This window comes from Dasypus novemcinctus, chromosome 26 (assembly GCF_030445035.2).
Source record: "Dasypus novemcinctus isolate mDasNov1 chromosome 26, mDasNov1.1.hap2, whole genome shotgun sequence".
Lineage (NCBI taxonomy): Eukaryota > Metazoa > Chordata > Mammalia > Cingulata > Dasypodidae > Dasypus > Dasypus novemcinctus.
Window position 1 is genome coordinate 62,794,612 of NC_080698.1, and position 19,268 is coordinate 62,813,879.

The 19,268-nt window shown below is 43.6% G+C and overlaps 1 long non-coding RNA gene across 3 annotated transcripts in view; it reads left to right on the forward strand.

Moving 5' to 3' along the window:
- The first annotated feature begins 377 nt into the window (after nt 1–377).
- Nucleotides 378–19,268, forward strand: part of LOC111766368 (uncharacterized) — a 64,593-nt gene continuing 45,702 nt past the window's right edge. For all 3 annotated transcript variants that reach the window (XR_009183695.1, XR_009183694.1, XR_011647592.1), the window contains exons 1-4: nt 378–526; nt 1,540–1,600; nt 17,524–17,674; nt 18,488–18,688. This is a non-coding gene — a long non-coding RNA (uncharacterized lncRNA). The remainder of the gene's footprint in view (nt 527–1,539; nt 1,601–17,523; nt 17,675–18,487; nt 18,689–19,268) is intronic.

Consider the following 19,268-nt stretch of genomic DNA (forward strand, 5'->3'; position numbering starts at 1 on the left):
GCCAGAGTTCCCTCACAACGCGCTTCCAGCAGCTCCAAGCAGCGGGCCTCGGTGACCCACGCCCGGGCCCAGGCCGCCTCTGGTGCACTGTGGGTGGGGACACCCCCACTTGCGGGGAACCCCTGCCCACCAGTCAGGAGCCGCCCTCACGGCGTAGGACGACAGCGCCCTCAGCGCCAGCCGGACCGCGCGTCCATGGGTTGCTGGGCGCTGTCTGTCACGGGAAGGGCCACGCCCCCTTGGGGGCGGAGTCGGGGAACCGGTCCAGATCTGATTGGCCCTGGGGCTCTTAGGCCCTCAAGTCCCGCCCGGCCCCCGCGCGGCGGCCCCTTTAAGAGCTGGCGGCGGTTGGGCGCGCGCCCCGCGGACCTGCTGCGCGCTCCCGCGGCACCCCTGCGAGCCCGAGGGCAGGAGGGAGGCGGTGTCGGGGAGCCCGAGGGCAGGAGGGACGCGGTGTCGGGGCGCACGGGGCGCTGCGGGGAGCGCTCGCCCGCCCTTGGGAACCCCGTGTCCCGCCCGCGCTGCGGTAAGTCTGGGCCCCACGTGGCGTCGGGCGGGTGGGGACCAGGCAGGGCGGGCCGTGTGGGGGCTGCTTCAGCGGGCGGCGCGGGGCGGGCGCCTTTCGGGGGTCCACCGCGGCGGGACTGGGGGGGGGGCCCAAGTCAGAATAAGAGTCCCGCGGCCCACACTTTCCCCACGGACCCTCCTCCCCCACTTTCCCTACCCCCACGGTCCCCCCCCCCCACTATTCCTTCCCCCAGGGACCCTCTGCCCACCATGGTCTCTCCCCACACACACTATTCCTCCCCCCAGGGGCCCTCTGCCCACGGTCCCTCCTCCCCCCAAACGGACCTGTCCCCAGTCTTGGTCCCTTCCCACCCCCCTTTCCCCCAACACGTTCCTCCTCCCCTTCACAATATACCCCCCCCCCACTGTCCCTCCTCCCCCATCCTTCGCCCCAGGGTCCCTCCCCCCAAAGTCCCTCCTTCCCTCCATGGTCCCTCCCCCATGGCCCCTCCCCCTCAGCCCCTCCTCCTCCTCCTGGCCCTTCCTTCCCCACCCTATCCCTTTCCTCCCTATCCCTCTTCCCCCCATGGCCCCTCCTCTGCCCACAACCCCCCCCTCCCCATATGCCCCCTGTTTGCCCATGGTCCAACCTGCAGCCCTGCCCCCTGCCCTCCCTGCCTACCCTCCCAGGTTCCTGGGGGCCTCCCCTTTCAGCGCTCCCTTCCCAGGCCCTCCACTTCACATTTGCCTCCAGGCCCAGGCTGCTTCTCTTTCTTTTCCCATGGATAGGGCCAATTTGTGCCTGCCCACAGCGTGGCTTTTACAGGGGAACTGTTCTGCTCCCTGGGGAGGGGCCCTGGGAAGGCCCCGGGGGAGGGGGGGGGGAGCAGGGCTGACACCCGGTGTGTGCCCTCAGGGAGCACAAGGAATGGGGCCCTCTCCTGGGAGGGGCCTGGGGGCAGGTTTCTGCCCAGCCCAGGAGTTTTGCAGGAACCTCAACAGTTTACAGCTAAAAGTGTGTATCCAACCCAGAGGTCTGCGGGTGGCGCTCTTCCTCATCGTGGGCATTTGCATTCTTTGGATCCAAGCCCTGGTGAGCCACTTGAGACTTTCATTTTCTCTCTTCCTCCCGTTTTACTCCTTTCTGCTTTCCGGGAGTACACACGGCAGGTGGGGTCTGTGGTCTAGGAGTCCACTCCCATCGCACCCCTCCTGGCTGTGCTGCCCTGGACGCCCTGGGACAGCCTGAGCCAGGGCCTTCCTCAGAGCTCCCCATGGCCCCAGGGAGGCTTTTCCTTTTGGTAGTGGTTAAAGCTTTTCTTAAAACTTTGATTTGTTGGAGTAATGCTGGGTGGGAATGGTTTGTGTGTCTTGCTAAGATGCTAGCTTGTGAGGGCCGAAGGAGGTTGGCTGGCCAACAGGGGCCACCAGATTTGGGTGCCTGCTAGGGTGCACTGCACAGAGTGGGAAAGGGCACCTACTAGGGGCTGCTGAGGGAGCCCAGGGCTGTGCTGAGCATTTCAGGAGCTCCAGGGCACCTCTGCTTGGCAGAGGGGGTGACCCAGGTGCCTTGGGGACACCATTCTAGCCCTGCTGTGTCTGCCAAGAGTCGTCACCCAGCTGACCTTAAAGGAGCCGGCTGCAGAGGAAGCCTCTGCGCTTACTGTTCTCAGCCTCTTAGAAGAGTTGGTCCCATTCCAGGGAAGCAGTTCAGAGCTATGGAGCAGCTGCTCTAGTTAAGACAGATGTGCTGGACCTCCTCACCCCCACCCCCTTCTTTTGACCCCTGTGCTTCCCCCTGAGCTTCTGAAGGTGGTTTTCACACGATTGCCACCCTGGAAGGGGGAAAGCTAGGCAGAGCTGCTGGGGGCCCTGTCACTTCCACACAGATGACTGTGCCATTCTCCTAATACACTATCACTCAGCAGATCCTAAGTGTGACAAGGAGGAATACAATGTTGCTCAGTGGAAAAATCTGGGGAGGTTTATACCAAAACCTTAACAATGAAATCTTTGGATGAGGATTAGAAGTGTTTTTCTTTTTAAAAAAATAATAATTTTATTGATACATGCTTATATGTTTTTAACAAATCAACTTTATTGGTATACATTAATAAAACAACAATTCATTTAAAGTGTACAACCAAAAAAAAGTGCACAACCAGTGGTATTTGGTATAATTACATAGTTGTGTATTCATTACCTCAACCAGCATTAGAACATTTTCATTATTTGAATAATAATAAATAAAAATAAATTAATAAGGAAATTCATCACCCCTTGATCTTTGTTTCCCCTGCTGAACCGCTGCTCTTCTTTTGTGCTGTTCTTACACAATTATCTACTTATTAAGTTTTACTGAGATATATTCATATACCATACAATCTATCTGAAGTATATAATCAGTGACTTTTAATATTATCACAGTATTATGCATTCCTCACCATCAAAAATTTTAGAACATTTTCAGTACTCTAGAAAAAACGCACACCCCTTAGCAGTCCTCCCTAGCCCTATATAACTACTAATTGAACTTCAACTTTATAAATTGACTTGCATTTACCTTTTATATAAATGGGATCACACAATATATAGTACTTTGTGTCAGGCTTCTTCACTTAGCATAAGTGATATTATGTTACCATCTTTTGTTAACATACATTTGTTCAATTTCAAAGAAAACAGGCATATATGCAACTTTGTCCATATTCATATATTTCACACATGGTTTTATTATGCTAAAAAAAGCTTGGTTTCTTTATCTCATTTTTTGGTACTTATTTTTCTTGAGTAAAGGATCACATTTTAAAGTCTCTGATTTTCAACTCTTCAGTGTAACCTCACTTTTTTTTAAAACATTTTGTACACTTAATAATTGAATATGTAAACAATAATTTAAAAAGAAAACACTGTTGGATAAAGATACCATTTCTCAAATAAATGTACTGGATACATATAAATTTTTTTTAATCAAACAATATGTAACACAATATATTTGATTCATAGTCACACAATCATACAGTATTTGTCCTTTTGTGTCTGGCTTGCTTCACTCAACATAATGTCCTCTAGATTCTTGCTTGTCATATGCTTTATGATTTCACTTCTTACAGCTATGTAGTATTCCATTATGTGAATACACCACAATTTATTTACCCATTCATCAGTTGATGGACGCTTGGGTATTTTCTAACTTTTGGAATCGTGAATACTGCTGTAGTGAACTTTGGTGTGCAGATGTCTGTTGGTGTTAGTGCTCTTAGTTTTTCTGGATATATACCTAGTAGTGATATTGCAGGGTCATGTAGAAAGTTTATATTCAACTTCTTTAGGAACTGCCAAATGGTTCTCCATAGGGGCTGTACCATTCTGCATTCCCACCAACAGTGAATAACTAACTGTTCATTTCTCTCTACATCCTGTCCACATCCTGTCCAGCAGTTGTGGTTTTCTATCTGTGGCAGGGGGTGATCATTTGTATGGGGTGTCAGTGATGGGGAATAAATAGGAGGAAACTCATGTGGGCATATGTAAAAGGCATATAAATGTGTTCAGATGTTCATGGGGCATTGCCATGGTGGGTGGAGACTCATAACTGAAGGAATACCCAGTTCCCATCCTGGGGAGCACTGCCACATTCTCTAGTAGGACAGCAAGAATCCCCCAAATACAGGGGCAATGACTAGTGAAGGATGGTCTACTTATGGGTCTTTGATATTGATGACTATAAGAACTTTATTCTTTTTCTTTTTTATAAAGATTTATTTATTTATTTTTCTCCCCTCCCCCTCACCCCAGTTGTCTCTTTTCTGTGTCTGTTTACTGCGTCTTGTTTCTTTGTCCACTTCTGTTGTTGTCAGTGGCACGGGAATCTGTGTCTCTTTTTGTTGTGTCATCTTGTTGTGTCAGCTCTCTGTGTAGATGGTGCCATTCTTAGGCAGACTGCACTTTCTTTCGTGCTGGGTGGCTCTCCTTACTATGCGGGGGGATACCCTTGCGTGGCACAGCACTCCTTGCTCACATCAGCACTGCTCATGGGCCAGCTCCACGCGGGTTAAGGAGGCCTGGGGTTTGAACCGTGGACCTCCCATGTGGTAGATGGATGCCCTAACCACTGGGCCAAGTCTGTTTCCCAGAACCTTTACTCTTGAAATTGAAACCTAGCCTAGTATTATAGGGCGCTAAGAGTTGCCTTCTCGGAGGTTCCTTTTTGCTCAAATGTGGCCTCTCTCTAAGCCAAACTCAGTGTATAAATACATTATTTTCCCCCAGTGTAGGACATGAATCCTGGGGATGAGTCTGTCTGGCACCAAGGGATTATAACCAAGCACCAACTAGCAATGCAGCTGGAAAAAGCCCTTGACCAAAAGGGGGAAAAGTCAAGACAAATGAGTTTATAAAGCTAAGAAACTTCAAAGTGAGTTTCTGCACATTCTCAGCAGGATCTTACTGACTGCCAAAATAGGTACTATCCCAAATATCAGGGCTCCTGAGCGTTCTGGAGATATCCAGACACTATAGACATCACTAGAGCATTTTCATTATCTCAGTGATAATAATAAAAAACAAACAAAAAATTCCACCACCCCTCAGTCTTTCTGTGCTTTCTTTATTGTCCACAGCTCCCCTTTCTGACTTATTTTGCACAATACTTTTTTCTTTCATCTATAAATTGATTTCTATTTACATTTTATATAAATGGAATCATACATTATATTACACAATACATTTGGTTCATTGTAATGCAATTTTCCTGTATTTGTCCTTTTCTGTCTGGCTTGCTTCACTCAACGTACTGTCCTCCAGGTTCATCAATGTTGTCAATGTTATGACTTCATTTCTTCTTACAGATGCATAATGTTCCATTGTGTGAATATACCACAGTTCTATTATCCATTTTTCAGTTGATGGACACCTTGGTTGTTTCCAGCTTTTGGCAATTGTGAATAATGCCACTATGAACATAGATGTGCAGATGTCTCTTCATGTCACTGCTCTCACAGCTCTCAGTTCTTCTGGATATATACCCCATAGTGGTATCGCAATGTCATGTGGGAAATCTATATTCAACTTCTTTAGGAACTGCTGAACTCCACAGTGGCTCTACATTCTGCATTACCAACCACAGTGAATAAGTGTTCCTATCCACATTCTTTCCAACATTTAGTTCTCTAACATTGAATACTTTTTCATATGTTTTTTGCCATTTGTATTTCTTCTTTGGGCAAATGTTTATTTATGTCTTTGGCCCATTTTTAATTGGGTCTTTTGTCTTTATATTGTTGAATTGTAACATCTCTTTATATATCATAGATATTAAACCCTTATCAGATATGTGATTTCTGATTATTTTCTCCCATTGAGTTGGCTGCCTTTTGACAAAGTCTTGTGAGAAGCAAAAGTATTTAATTTTGAGGAGTTCCAAATTATCTGTTTTTTCTTTTGTTGTGTGTTCTTTGGGTGTAAGGTCCAAGAAATCACATGTACCATGAAGTCTTTAAGATATTTCCCTACATTTTCTTCTGGTAGTTTTATGGTCCTGCCTTTTATATTTAGGTCTTTGATCTATTTTGAGTTGATTCTTGTATAGGGAATGAGATAGGGGTCCCCTTTCATTCTTTTGGTTATAATATGCAGCTCTCCCTGTACAATTTGTTGAAGAAACTGTTTTTTCCTGTTAAAATGGACTTGGTAGATATGTCAAAAACTAGTTGACCATAGAGGTAAGGGTTTATTTCTAGGCTTTCAATTCTATTCCACTGTTCAATGTGTCTCTCTTTATGCCAGTACCATGTTGTTTTGACCCCTGACGATTTGTAATATGTTTGAAGATCAGACAGTGAAATTCCTCCTATATTATGCTATAGTATAGTATACTATGCTTTTTTAGAATACTTTTGGCTATTCAGGGGTACTTTCCCTTCCAAGTGAATTTGGTAATTGCCTTTTCTATTAATGTGAATTAAGCTGTTGAATTTTTTTAAATATTTATTTATTATTATTTTTTTAAATTACATTCAACCCCACCGCCCCTGCCCCCCACTCCCCCCACAGCAACACTTTCTCCCATCATCGTGATACATCCATTGCACCTGGTAAGTTCATCTCTGAGCATCACTGCACCCCATAATCAATGGTCCACATCATAGCCCAGACTCTCTCACGTTCCATCCAGTGGGCCCTGGGGGGATCTACAGTGTCCTTTAATTGTCCGTGAAGCACTATCCAGGACAACTCCACGTCCCGAAAACACCTCCACATCTCATCTCTTCCTCCCGTTCCCCACACCCAGCAGCCCCCATGGCTACCGTTCCCACACCCATTCCAGATTTTCTCTGTGGACATTGGATTGGTTGTGTCCATTGCACACCTATGTCGAGTGAGGGCTTAGATTCCACATGGGTACTGGATGCACTCTTCCCGCTTCTAGTTGTAGACACTCTAGGCTCCATGTTGTGGTGGTTGACCTTCTTCAACTCCATGTTAGCTGAGTGGAGTAAGTCCAATAAGTCAAAGTGTAGGAGCTGAAGTCTGTTGAGGCTCTGGGCCTGGGTGTCATATTATCAGTCCAGAGATTCAAATCCCCTACATATATCTTAAACCCAGCACCAACTACAATTCCAATAAAGTAGCATGCAAGTCTTGTGAAAAGAGATCCCCTCTGAGTCCATTTCCATCACGCAGAAACACCAGCTCCAAAGAAGGGCCATCTGTCATGGCAGTGAACCCCTTCTGCCATGACCATAGAACCCGTGGGTCTCTTTATCCCTCAAAAGAACCAATACCTGGGGTTGTATCTACCTTATCTGTCTCTTAGACTCTGTTCAGTTGTACATAGGGCTATTCCTTCTGACAACCTCCAGACTCTTTTTTAGAGACTCACAGCCTTATAATCTCATTTCTCCTTTCCATTTCCCCCTTACATTAGGTCAAACTGCTTCCCGAAGTCATGTTATTATATGTAGACAGGTATATTCTGCTGTTCCGCATTGAATCTTTAATTCAAGGTCATTTTCTAGTTGCTTCTTCAGCTGGTATATGGTAGTGATCCCTCGGTGCCAGGGAGGCTCAACCCCGGGTGTCGTGTCCCACGCTGGGGGGGATGCATCACATCTACATGCTGAGTTTGGCTGTGAGAGTGGCCACATTTGAGTAACATGAAGGCTGTCAGGAGGAAACCCCCAGGCACAATGCTACTCTAGGCCTTGTTCTTATTGCAGGTGCATAGGCTCAAAAGTGTAGCCATTAGTATCAAGAGCCCACTGTTGGGCCCTCCTTCCTTCCTGGTTCTTGCCATTGCACCTGGAGGATTGCCGCTGCTCTCCCAGGGCCCACAACAGTGACCCCCCAGCCAGGAGCCCAGTACCCCCCCAGCTGTTGTTTTTAATTGTTTCCACTATGAGTATATATAGACATTACCATATACCCTGGGCATATGCCCTGTATAACTCCCTGTCAACCATATATATCCTGTCAATAACATCCCATATCAGTATTCCTCCGCTGCCATTGTTGAACCACTCTGTGATCCAAAACTTCCCGTAAAGTGAATCCCAACATAATGTCAGCTTCAGAAGAGTCTTAGATCACCGAAATTCATATATACAATATACAGTATTTCCCCAGATCCACCATAAAACCTTTTCCCTTCCACAGCAATAATCTTTTAACTTATTCATATCATATTTCCTGAAACTGATGTACAGATTCTGAAACTATAGTTTTCAAACAAGGTAACATTTGTGCTTACTATGTGGTCCATACTTTAGGTTGTACAGTTTTCTAAATTTTTTAGTTATCCTATGTTTTGTCTTATGGTTTTCATTATTAGTCTGTCGTCCCCTATATGTTTTTGGTGTAATATTAGCTGTTTTATATTCATCCTCGTGTACTCTCACATAACTCCTCTTTTGCCCCCTTATTTACCTTTGTTCCATCCATTGCACGTCCATTTTCCCCTCCCCTTAGGGCCCACAACGCCTGCCAATCTAATGCCCTGGGAGCCGTCCTTTCTCACGAGAGATACAGTTCTCTCTATTCAACGGCATTAGTCTTCCCCAGGATATGGGCCCACCCCACCCAATGGTAGAACCCTAAGCTGTTGAATTTTGATTGGTATTGTGTTGGATCTTTAAATCAGTTGGGTTAGGATTGACATCTTCAAAATAGTCTTCTAGTCCATGAACATGGAATATCTTTCCATTTGTTTAAATCTTTCTAACATTTCTTTTAGTGTTGTTTTGTAGTTTTCTGCTTATAGGTCCTGTACTTCTTTGGTTAAATTGATTCCTAGGTGTTTCAGTCATTTTGTTGCTATTGTTAGTGGAATTTCCTCCCGATTTCCTCTTCAGATTATGCAGTACTAATGTACAAAAACATTATGGATTTCTGCATATTGATCTTGTATCCTGCCACTTTGCTGAATCATTTATTAGCTCAAGTAGCTTTGTTTTGTAGACATTTCTGAATTTTCTAAAAATAGGATCATGTTATCCACAAATAGAGTTTTCCTTCCTATTTATCCTATTTGGATGCCTTTGCTGTTTTCTTTTTCTTGCTCTAAATAGAGCTAGTACAATGTTAAATAAAAAGATTGCTAGTGAGCATCCTTGTCTTGTTCCTGATCTTAGAGGGAAAGCTTTCAACCCTTCCCCACTAACTAAGATAGTTGTGTGGTTTTCATATATACTTTTTATCATATTGAGGAATTTTCCTCCTATTCATATCTTTTGAAATGTTTTTATCAAGAAAGGATGCTGGATTTTGTCAGATGTTTTTTCTGATTTTTTTTTATTGAGATGATGTGTTTTGTTTTGTTTTGTTTTTCAGTGTGGTAATGTGGTTGATTTTCTTGAATGAGCCTTGCCTACCAGGAATAAATCCCACTTGGTTATAATGTACAAGTCTATTGAGATGCTCCTGCATTAATTTACAAATACTTTGTTGAGAATTCTTGCATCTATGTTTAATAGAGAAATTGGTCTATAATTTTCTTTCCTGGTGGTGTCTTTATTTGGCTTTGATTTTACAGTGATATTGGTTTCATAAAAAGTGTTGGGTAATTTTCCCTCTTCAATTTTTAGAAAGAATGAACAGGATGGGTGTTAATTCTTTTTTAAATGTTTGGTAGAATTCACCTGTAAAGCCATTTGGCTCTAGACTTTTTTTTTGATGGGAAGTTTTTGATGATGGATTCAATGTCTTTAAGTGTGAGTGGTTTGTTAAGTTCTTGCGTTTCTTATAGTGTCAGTGTAAGTTGTTTGTGCATTTCTAGGAATTTGCCCATTTCATCTAGGTTGTCTAGTTTGTTGACATACAGTTTCTCATAATATCCTCTCAGGATCCTTTTTATTTCTGTGGGGTCAGTCATAGTTCTTCCCTTTTTTTCAGATTGTATTTATTTGCCTCTTTTTTTCCTCTGTTAATCTCAGTAGGGGTTTGTAAATTTTACCTATCTTCTCAAAGAACCAGCTTTTGATTTTGATTTTCTCTAAAGTTCTTTTTTCTTTTCAATTTCATTTATTTCTATTTCAATCTTCGTTATTTCTTCTGCTTGCTTTGAGGATTGGTTTGTTGTTCTTTTTCTCGTTTCTCTTGTTGCTCAGTTAAATCTTTGCATTTAGCTCTTTTTTCTCTTTTAATATAAGTGTTTAGGGTTATAATTTTCCCTCTCAAGACTGCCTTTGCTGTATCTCGTAAGTTTTTTTGTGTGTGTGACATGGATCACAATGTTTATTGCAGACTTATTGGCAGTGATCAGAAACAGAAACAAGGCAAATGTCCATCAACAGAAGACTTGATACACAAAGTATGCTATAATTGTACAGCAGAATGTATGAAAGCAAAATAAACAAAATACAGCCCTAGCAACAACTCAGATTTAAATTTCCAAAATAGACAAAACTACATTACACAGTGCTGTATATTTTAATTATTTTAAGTCAACCTAGTTATTATTGATATTGGAGAGGGATTATTTTTTTTTTTTTTTTTTTAATTCTCCATGTCACTTTTTATTAGTCAAGGTTCTCTAGGGAAACAGAATCAACAAGAGATATCTGTTAATAGTATGCGATTTTATGAGTCTCTCATATAACCGTGGGGGATTCACAAGTCCATGTTCCGCAGGTCGGCTGCATCCAGGGGCTCCGATGAACGTCCAGTGAAAGTTCTTGACGAGTTCTGGGAGACCTTGGCTGTCCAAAAAAGAGCTGGAAAATTCTCACTCAATGCTGGAATCACTTCACCTTTTAAGGAATTCAACTGATTGGATAAGGTGTCACTCACTGCTGATGGCAATCTCCCTGACTGATGTAATTGTAATCAGCTATCTATGGTTTACCACTGCAGTAAAGTCAATGGAGACTAAAGTCCATAAATGCCCTTGCATTGCAGTTAGCCCAGTCCTTGCTTGACCAAACAACTGGGCACAATTACCTGGCCGAGTTGACACATTAGCCTAACCATCACACATTTATTAAATGAGGATAAAGTTTACAATTTCATATACTTCTTCTACAGATTTAATTATATAACATGTAATCAGTCCTTAGCATAGTCATGATAATGACTACATTTGTGCTGGATGTCTTACAGTTACTCCTAGAGAGCTACTCTCTTTCTTTTTTTTTTTTTTTTTTTTTTTTAATTTTTTTATTTTTTATTGACTTTGTAATAATATTACATTAAAAATATATATGTGAGGTCCCATTCAACCCCACCCCCCCACCCCCCCTCTCCCCCCCCCCCAACAACACTCATTCCCATCATCATGACACATCCATTGGATTTGGTAAGTACATCTTTGGGCACCTCTGCACCTCATATACATTGGTTCACATCATGGCCCATACTCTCCTCTATTCCATCATGTAGGCCCTGTGAGGATTTACAATGTCCGGTGATTACCTCTGAAGCACCATCCAGGGCAGCTCCATGTCCCGAAGACGCCTCCACCTCTCATCTCTTCCTGCCTTTCCCCATACCCTTTGTCCATTATGTCCACTTTTCCCAATCCAATGCCACCTCTTCTATGTGGACACTGGATTGGTTGTGTCCATTGCACCTTTATGTCAAGAGGAGGCTCAGATTCCACCTGGATGCTGGATGCAATCTGGAGAGGGATTATTAGACACAAGAGTCATTGGATGTGAGGGTACTCTTTGGAAAATTGCTATTTCTTTTTTATTTTTCTTTTGGTGAAGCATATGGCTGACTTTAGTTTATTTTTTTAATATTAACTTAATTTTGTCTCTTTTTTTAATGTTATGTTCAAAAAATATGAGGTCCGCATATACCCTCATCCCCCTCACCCCACTCCTCGCCCCGTAACAACAACCTCCTCTATCATCATGAGACATTCATTGCACTTGGTGAATACATCTCTGAGCAACACTGCACTCATGGTCAGTGGTCCACCCCATAGCCCACACTCTCCCACAGTCCACCCAGGGGGCCACAGGAGGACATACAATGTCCAGTAACTGCCCCACTGCACCTCATGGTCATTGGTCCACACCATAGCCCACGCTCTCCCACAGTCCACCCAGTGGGCCACAGGAGGACATACAATGTCCAGTAACTGTCCCAGCAGCACCACCCAGGACAACTCCAAGTCCCCAAAATGCCCCATATCACATCTCTTCCTCACACTCCCTACCCCCAGCAGGCACCATGGCCACTTTCTCCACACCAATGCCACATTTTCTTCGATTATTAATCACAATAGTTCATGAGTAGAATATCAGTAAATCCACTCTAATCCATACTCTATTCCTCCATCCTGTGGGCCCTGGAATGGTTATGTCCTCTCCCCCTCTATAATGAGAAAGGGCTTAAATTCCACATGAATGATGGGTGCAATTCTCCTGGATGTAGTTGTATGCACTCTTGGCTCCCTGGTGTGGTTGTTGACCTTCTTCACCTCCTTGTTAGCTGAGTGGGGTAAGTTCAATAAACCAGAGTGTAGAAATTGCAAGTCTTTTGTGGCTCAGGGCCTGGCTGTCACATGAGCAGTCCAGAGATTCAGGTACCCTGAGTACAACTGAACCCCAATGCCAACCACAGGTCCAGTAAAAGTAATAGGAGAGGCTTGTGAACCAAGATCACATCTCAGTCCAGCTCCATCACACAGGAACACAAATTCCAAAGTAGGGCCAACTGACATGGCACTGAGCTCCATCTGCCATGACCATAGAACCTGTGGGTCTCTGTTGCCCTCTGAAGAACCAATACCTGGGGTTGTATCTACTTTATCTGTCTCTGGGACTATGCTGAGGTGTGCATAGTGTGACCCCACTGATAACATCCAGGCTCTTTTTTGGAGACCCATAGCCATATGAGCTCATTTGTCTTTTCCATTTCCCCTTTTATTCAAGGTCAAAAAGCATTTTTTAACTCCTGGTATTATATGTAGGCTGAGATATTCTGCTGGTCTGAGTTGACCCATTTATTCAAGGTCATTTTCTAGTTAAATCATCAGCCAGTACTTGGTAGTAACCCTTCAGTGCCAGGGAGGCTCATCCCTGGGAGGCATGTCCCATGCTGGGGGGAAGGAAATGCATTTACATGCTGAGTTTGGCTTTGAAACTGGCCACATTTGAGCAACACAGAGGCTCTCAGGAGGTAACTCTAAGGCACCCTGCAGCTCTAGGTCTAGTTCTTATTTCAGGTGCACAGGCTCACAAGCATAGTCATTAGTATTAAGGATGCATTGTTGGACCATCCTTCTTTTTTGGTCTTTGTGCTTGCACTTGGGGGATTGTTGCTGTTCCATTGGGGAATATGATAGAGCTCCCCTAGCTAGGAACTCAGCACTCCCTCAGTTGTCATTTTTAAATGTAACCACTATGAAAATATCCAAACATTTTTATGTACCCTGGATATATGCCCTGGAGAACTCCCTGCCAACCATGTGTCCCCTGTCAATAACATCCCACACCAGTATTCCTGCCCTGCCATGGTTGAACCTCTCTGTGATCCAAAACTTCTTCAAAAATGAAGCCTAATATATTGCCACATTCCATCAATAGTAAAACAGAATATAGGGATGAGTTTAAAGTTTAGATATAGAATACATATTAATTTAGAAATATTAAGGTAAAAATAAATTGGAGTATCAAAAAATTTAAAAATGCAAAAGCTTTGTTTTTGATGTTTTCCCTTCCATCACTGCAGTGTTGCCCTGTATGCAAATTGGCAAGGCAACTTCTTCCATCTTTTCCTCACTGTCTATGTCCTTTCTTTTTCTTTTTTCCCCTAATTATTGTTTTTATTTTTTAATTACATTCAGAAAATATGAGGTCCCCATATACCCCCCACCCCCTCACCCCAATCCTCCCCCCATAACAATCTTCTCCATCATCATGAGACACTCGTTGCATTTGATGAGTACATCTCTGAGCATAGCTGCACCACATGGTCAATGGTTCACATCATAGCCCACACTCTCCCATGTTTCATCCAGTGGGCCATTGGAGGACATACAGTGTCTGATAATTTTCCCTGCAGCACCACCAAGGACAACTTCAAGTCCTGAAAATGCCTCCATATCTCATCTCTTCCTCCATTACCCACACCCAGCAGCCATCATGGCCACTTTCTCCACACCAATGTGACATTTTCTTCAATTACTAATCACAATAGTTCATGAATAGAATATCAGTAAGTCCACTTTAATCCATATTCTATTCCTCCACCCTGTGGTCCTTGGATTGGTTTTGTCCACTCCACATCTATATCAAGAGGGGTCTTAGATTCCACATGGATGCTGGATGCAATCCTCCTGCTTTCAGTTGTAGGCACTCTTGGCTCCATGGTTTGGTGGTTGACCTTCTTCAACTCCATTTTGGCTGAGTGGGGTAAGTTCAATAAACCACAGTGTAGAAGCTGAAGTCTGTTGAGGCTCAGGCCCTGGCTATCCTATGGTCAGTCCAGAGATTGAGATCCTCTGGGTATACATTAAACCGCAGCACCAGCTATAGTTCTGGTAAATGTAACAGGAAAGACTTGTGAAAAAAGATCATGTCTGAGTCCATCTCCATCACACAGAAACACAAACTCCAAAGAAGGGCCAACTGACATGGCTCTGAACTCCATCTGCCATGACCACAGAACGTGTGGGTCTCTGTAGCCCTCAGAAGAACCAATACCTGGGGTTGTATCCACTTTATCTGTCTCTGGGACTCTGCTGAGGTGTGCATAAGAGTGACTCCTCTGATAACCTCCTGGCTCTTTTTTGGAGACTCATAGCCATATAAACTCATTTATCCTTTCCATTTCCCCCTTGATTTAGGTCAAAAAGCATTTTTAACTCCTGCTATTATATGTAGACTGAGATATTCTGCTGGTCCAAGTTGACCCTTGTATTCAGGGTCATTTTCTAATTACACCATCAGCTGGTAGTTGGTAGTAATCCCTCAGTACCAGGAAGGCTCATCCCCGGGAGTCATGTCCCACACTGAGGGGAAGGCAATGTATTTACATGCTGAGTTTGGCTTCGAGACTGGCCACCTTTGAACAACACAGAGGCTCTCAGGAGGTAGCCCTTAGGCACCCTGCAGCTCTAGGCCTTGTTCTTATTTCAGGTGCACATGCTCATGAGCGTATTCATTAGTATCAGGGGCTAATTGTTGGACCTTCCTTCTTTTTTGGTCTTTGCCGTTCACTTGGGGAATGTTGCTGTTCCTTTAGGGACTGTGATAGAGTTCCCCTGGCTGGGAACTCAGCACTCTCTCAGTTGTTTTTCATTGTATCCACTATGAAAATATCCAGACATTTTTGTGTACCCTGGATATATGCCCTCCAGAACTCCCTGCCAGCTATGTGTCCCTTGTCAATAACATCGCACACCAGTATTCCTCCACTGCCAATGTTGAACCTCTCTGTGATCCAAAAATTCCTGAAAAGTGAAGCCCAATATATTGCCAGGTTCCCTTATAAGTAAAATGGAATATAGCAATGAGTTTAAAGGTTAGATATAGAATACATATTAATTTAGAAAAATTAAGGTAAAAATAAATTGGGGTATCAAAAAATTAAAAAATGCAAAAGATTTGTTTTTGATGTTTTGCCTTCCATCACTGTAATAAGTGTTGCCCTGTATGCAACTTGGCAAGGCAAATACTTCTGTCTTTTCCTCAGTGTCTATGTCCTATCTTTTTCTTTTCTGTTTTCTAATTATTAAGCTTATCATCACAAGAGTTTTAGATCACAGTAATTCATATATACCATATACAGTATTCCCACATATCCAACATAAAACCTTTTCCCTTCCACAGCAATAATCTTTTTACATATTCATACTATATATACTTAAACTGATGTACAGATATTGAGACAATAGCTTTCAAAGAAGGTAACATTTGTGTTGATTTTGTGGTTTATATTTTATTCTATACAATTCTCTAAATTTTTAGTTATCTTATGTTTTACATTATTATTTACATTTTAGCCTATCAGCCCCTATACATTTTTGGTGTTATTTTACATGTCTTATATCCGTCCTTGGGTACTCTTGTGAAACACTTCTATTGCCCTCACCATTACATTGGTTCCATCTATTCAATACATCTTTCCCCCTCCCCTTAAGGCCGACGGTGACAGACAATCTTCATTGCTTGAAGGGCCATGTTCAGAGATACTTGCAACACTGTTGAGGGCTTGACATGCTTAACTCTCCTAAGCCCTGGGAGCCACCATTTCTCTTGAGAGATACAGTTCCCTCTGTTTGATGGCATCAGTCCTCTCCAGGATGTGGGTATACCTTCACTCTCATTATATGGGACTCTATCCAATGATATAACCCACTATAGCAAAATGAGCATTCACATATTCCCTAGGAGCCTGTCCTGCATCAGATTATCCCCTTTAAGCAACTTAAACAGGTAACTTTCCTTATTATATTTTTGAAAAGTTTTTCTCAGCATTATACTCTCAACCAAATACCTGACAATCTCCTATGTTCGTATGTTGCTAGACCCTCCCCCCAATTCCTTGGACAATATTACCCATCCTCCAATCCCTAGCCCCCCTTAAACCTGCAAAGCCCCACCCAAAGGTAACCCTATGCCCCCATTTTATCCCTTCCTAGTACAAATACTTACCTCCAGTTTATCATAGAGTTCACCCATATAGGTGTCAGCTTACATCCTTCCTCTACCCCCCGATTTCCTGTAAGCCTATCATCCAGTCTCTAGTTCTCTGAGGCAGCTTGCTTTACTTATTTCATATCATTGAGGTCATGTAGTATTTGTCCTTCAATGCCTGGGTTGCTTCACTCAACATAAGGTTCTCAAGAGTCATCCATGTTATCACGTGTGTTTGTAGTGTATTTGTTCGTAAAGCCGAGTAGTATTCCATTGTCTGTATATACCACATTTTATTTATCCATTCATCTCTTGATATACACTTGGGTTGATTCCAACTGTGGCAATGGTGAACAATGCTACTATGAACATTGGTGTGCATATATCAGTTTGTGTCCTTGTTTTCAGTTCTACTGGATATATACCCAGCAGTGGAATTGCTGGGTTATATGACAAATCTATGGTTAGTTTTTTGAGAAACCACCAAACTGTCCTCCAGAATGGTTGGATCTTTCTGCATTCCCACCAGCAATGGATGAGTGTTCCCATTCCTCCACATCCTCTCCAGCATTTGTAGTCTTCTGTTTTATTCATAGCTGCCAATCTTATGGGAGTAAGATGGTATCTCGTTGTACTTTTGATTTGCATTTCCCTGATAGCTAGACATTTGGAGCATTTTTTCATGTGCTTTTTAGCCATTTATATTTCTTCTTTGGAAAAGTATCTGTTTAAATCTTTTTCACATTTTTTAAATGTGTTGTTTATCTTTTTCTTTTCAAGATATAGGAATTCTTTATATATACAAGTTAGGGATATACTAATTGAGATAAGACACCTGAAAATAAGTCATAAACCAGAAATATATCATCTCCCCTCATGACCTACTGTCAAGAAATTCTGGAGACATTAACCTGGCGTATCCATCCCCTAGCCCTCCGTATCTGAATGGTGCAAAACAGTCAAATGTGTCTCCAAGAGGAAGCCACTCACATGAGAAAGCAGGAAAGAGCTTCAGCATCAGGACTTAGGCAAATGTGCCTCCGGGCCAGGGACTTGAAGCACTGCCAGCATCGGAAGTTCTGGTAAACACTCTTGGGCTTACAGGAGTCATCCTTGGACTGGGTGGAGGGAGGACCTCTCTCCATGGAGGCCCCCTGTGGCCTGAAGAAAGCATTCCCTGGAGGAATCCTGGGGGCCAACTGGGCAGCTGGTGGTGGAGCCTGAGGAGGAAGGCCTGGGGTCCAACCTCCCTCAGCGGACTGGGTGCACCCCACAGCTGAGGCTGGGATCAAGGGCTCCAGAGCAGAGGCCCTCAAGATCCCAGGAGGGGCATGCTGAGCAGCCCCACAGAGGATCCTTGGGTCACTTGAAATGTGGGGCATCTGAGGAAGGACAAAAGGCTGAGTAGGAGGGGGCTCTGCTAGTCCCCCTAGTTTTCCGATTTGAAGAACGATCTTCTCACCTCCAATCCCACTGGGGACAAGGCCCCCCTTTCCTGTCACCAACTGTGGCCTGAGGAATGCAGGCAGCAGCAGAGAGCTGCCAGTAAGAAAAGATTAGGGTAGGTGCTGCCCCCAGGGAAGTGGGGGCGGTGGGCCAGGAATGGGTGAAGGGATTGGCAGGGCAGTGCCAGGATACAGGGAGACTCCAGAGTTCATGGTTTTGTCTGGTCCCAGCACTGGAGATGCTGTAGAGACAAGGAAATGGGTGGATTTAGAGTCCACAAAGGCAACACTCTTGAGGCTATCAGGAGCTGTCCTTTACTCATTAGGAAATTGAGAGCTGGAAAAAGTGATTATTAAAAATTTCTTCACCTACGCAGCTCTGGATCTACCCAGGCATAACTAAGATAGTTTTCTCTTAATCCAATCTTAATAGTTACTCTTTGTTCTTAGCTCCCAAAAGGACATCAACCAGACCTTCCCAGTTCTGCTTACAGGAATAAGAAGAATAAAATATCAACTGAAGGCAAAACCAGAGAATAGCATCAGAAGCACCAATATCAGAATCTAAACTGTCACTGATAAATCACTGAAACTGGAACAATAGTTATGAGTTTAACGTGCTTGAGACAACACAAGACTGGAAAATTGCAGGTATCCTCCTCATAAGACCCCTGGAAGGTCTAAAGTCATCACTTGTTTCTTGTTTTGGACTTGCTTTTCTTTTCATCTCTCCCCTGGGTTTTTCCCTGTAGAAATTCAAGTTCCCATTCTCATTTTGAACTGATTTTGGGAAGATTCTCCCAGTTCCTTGCTTGTGCATTTGCAATAAATCACCTTCTCACTGAGAGATGTGTTTCTCCTTTGTGGTGCTGGAACAGGCATGCCATTCTGTTGGAATGGCCATCCATACGTCAAGAGAATCAGAGCTATGAATTTCAAAAAGTGAGCAGGCACCTAGGTGGAGAAAATTCAGAATAGCACCTGTCCCTCTAGTGATTTTAGGTTCTAGAACTCCAATTCAGGATTTTCCCATAAGAGAACTTGCTCCCACTCAGTGAGGCTCCCAGACCTCTGAGTGCTAAAAAAGCACGTGCTATCAGGACAGCCCCTCTCTGAGGAAATCGCTACCAGAAATTCAGCCAGACTCAATATTTGGTGAAGGCTTTCAGTCAGCCTCTTGACCAAAGAGCTGGTGTCAAGGAATTCTTTGGAAAAAATACCCCTCAGCATG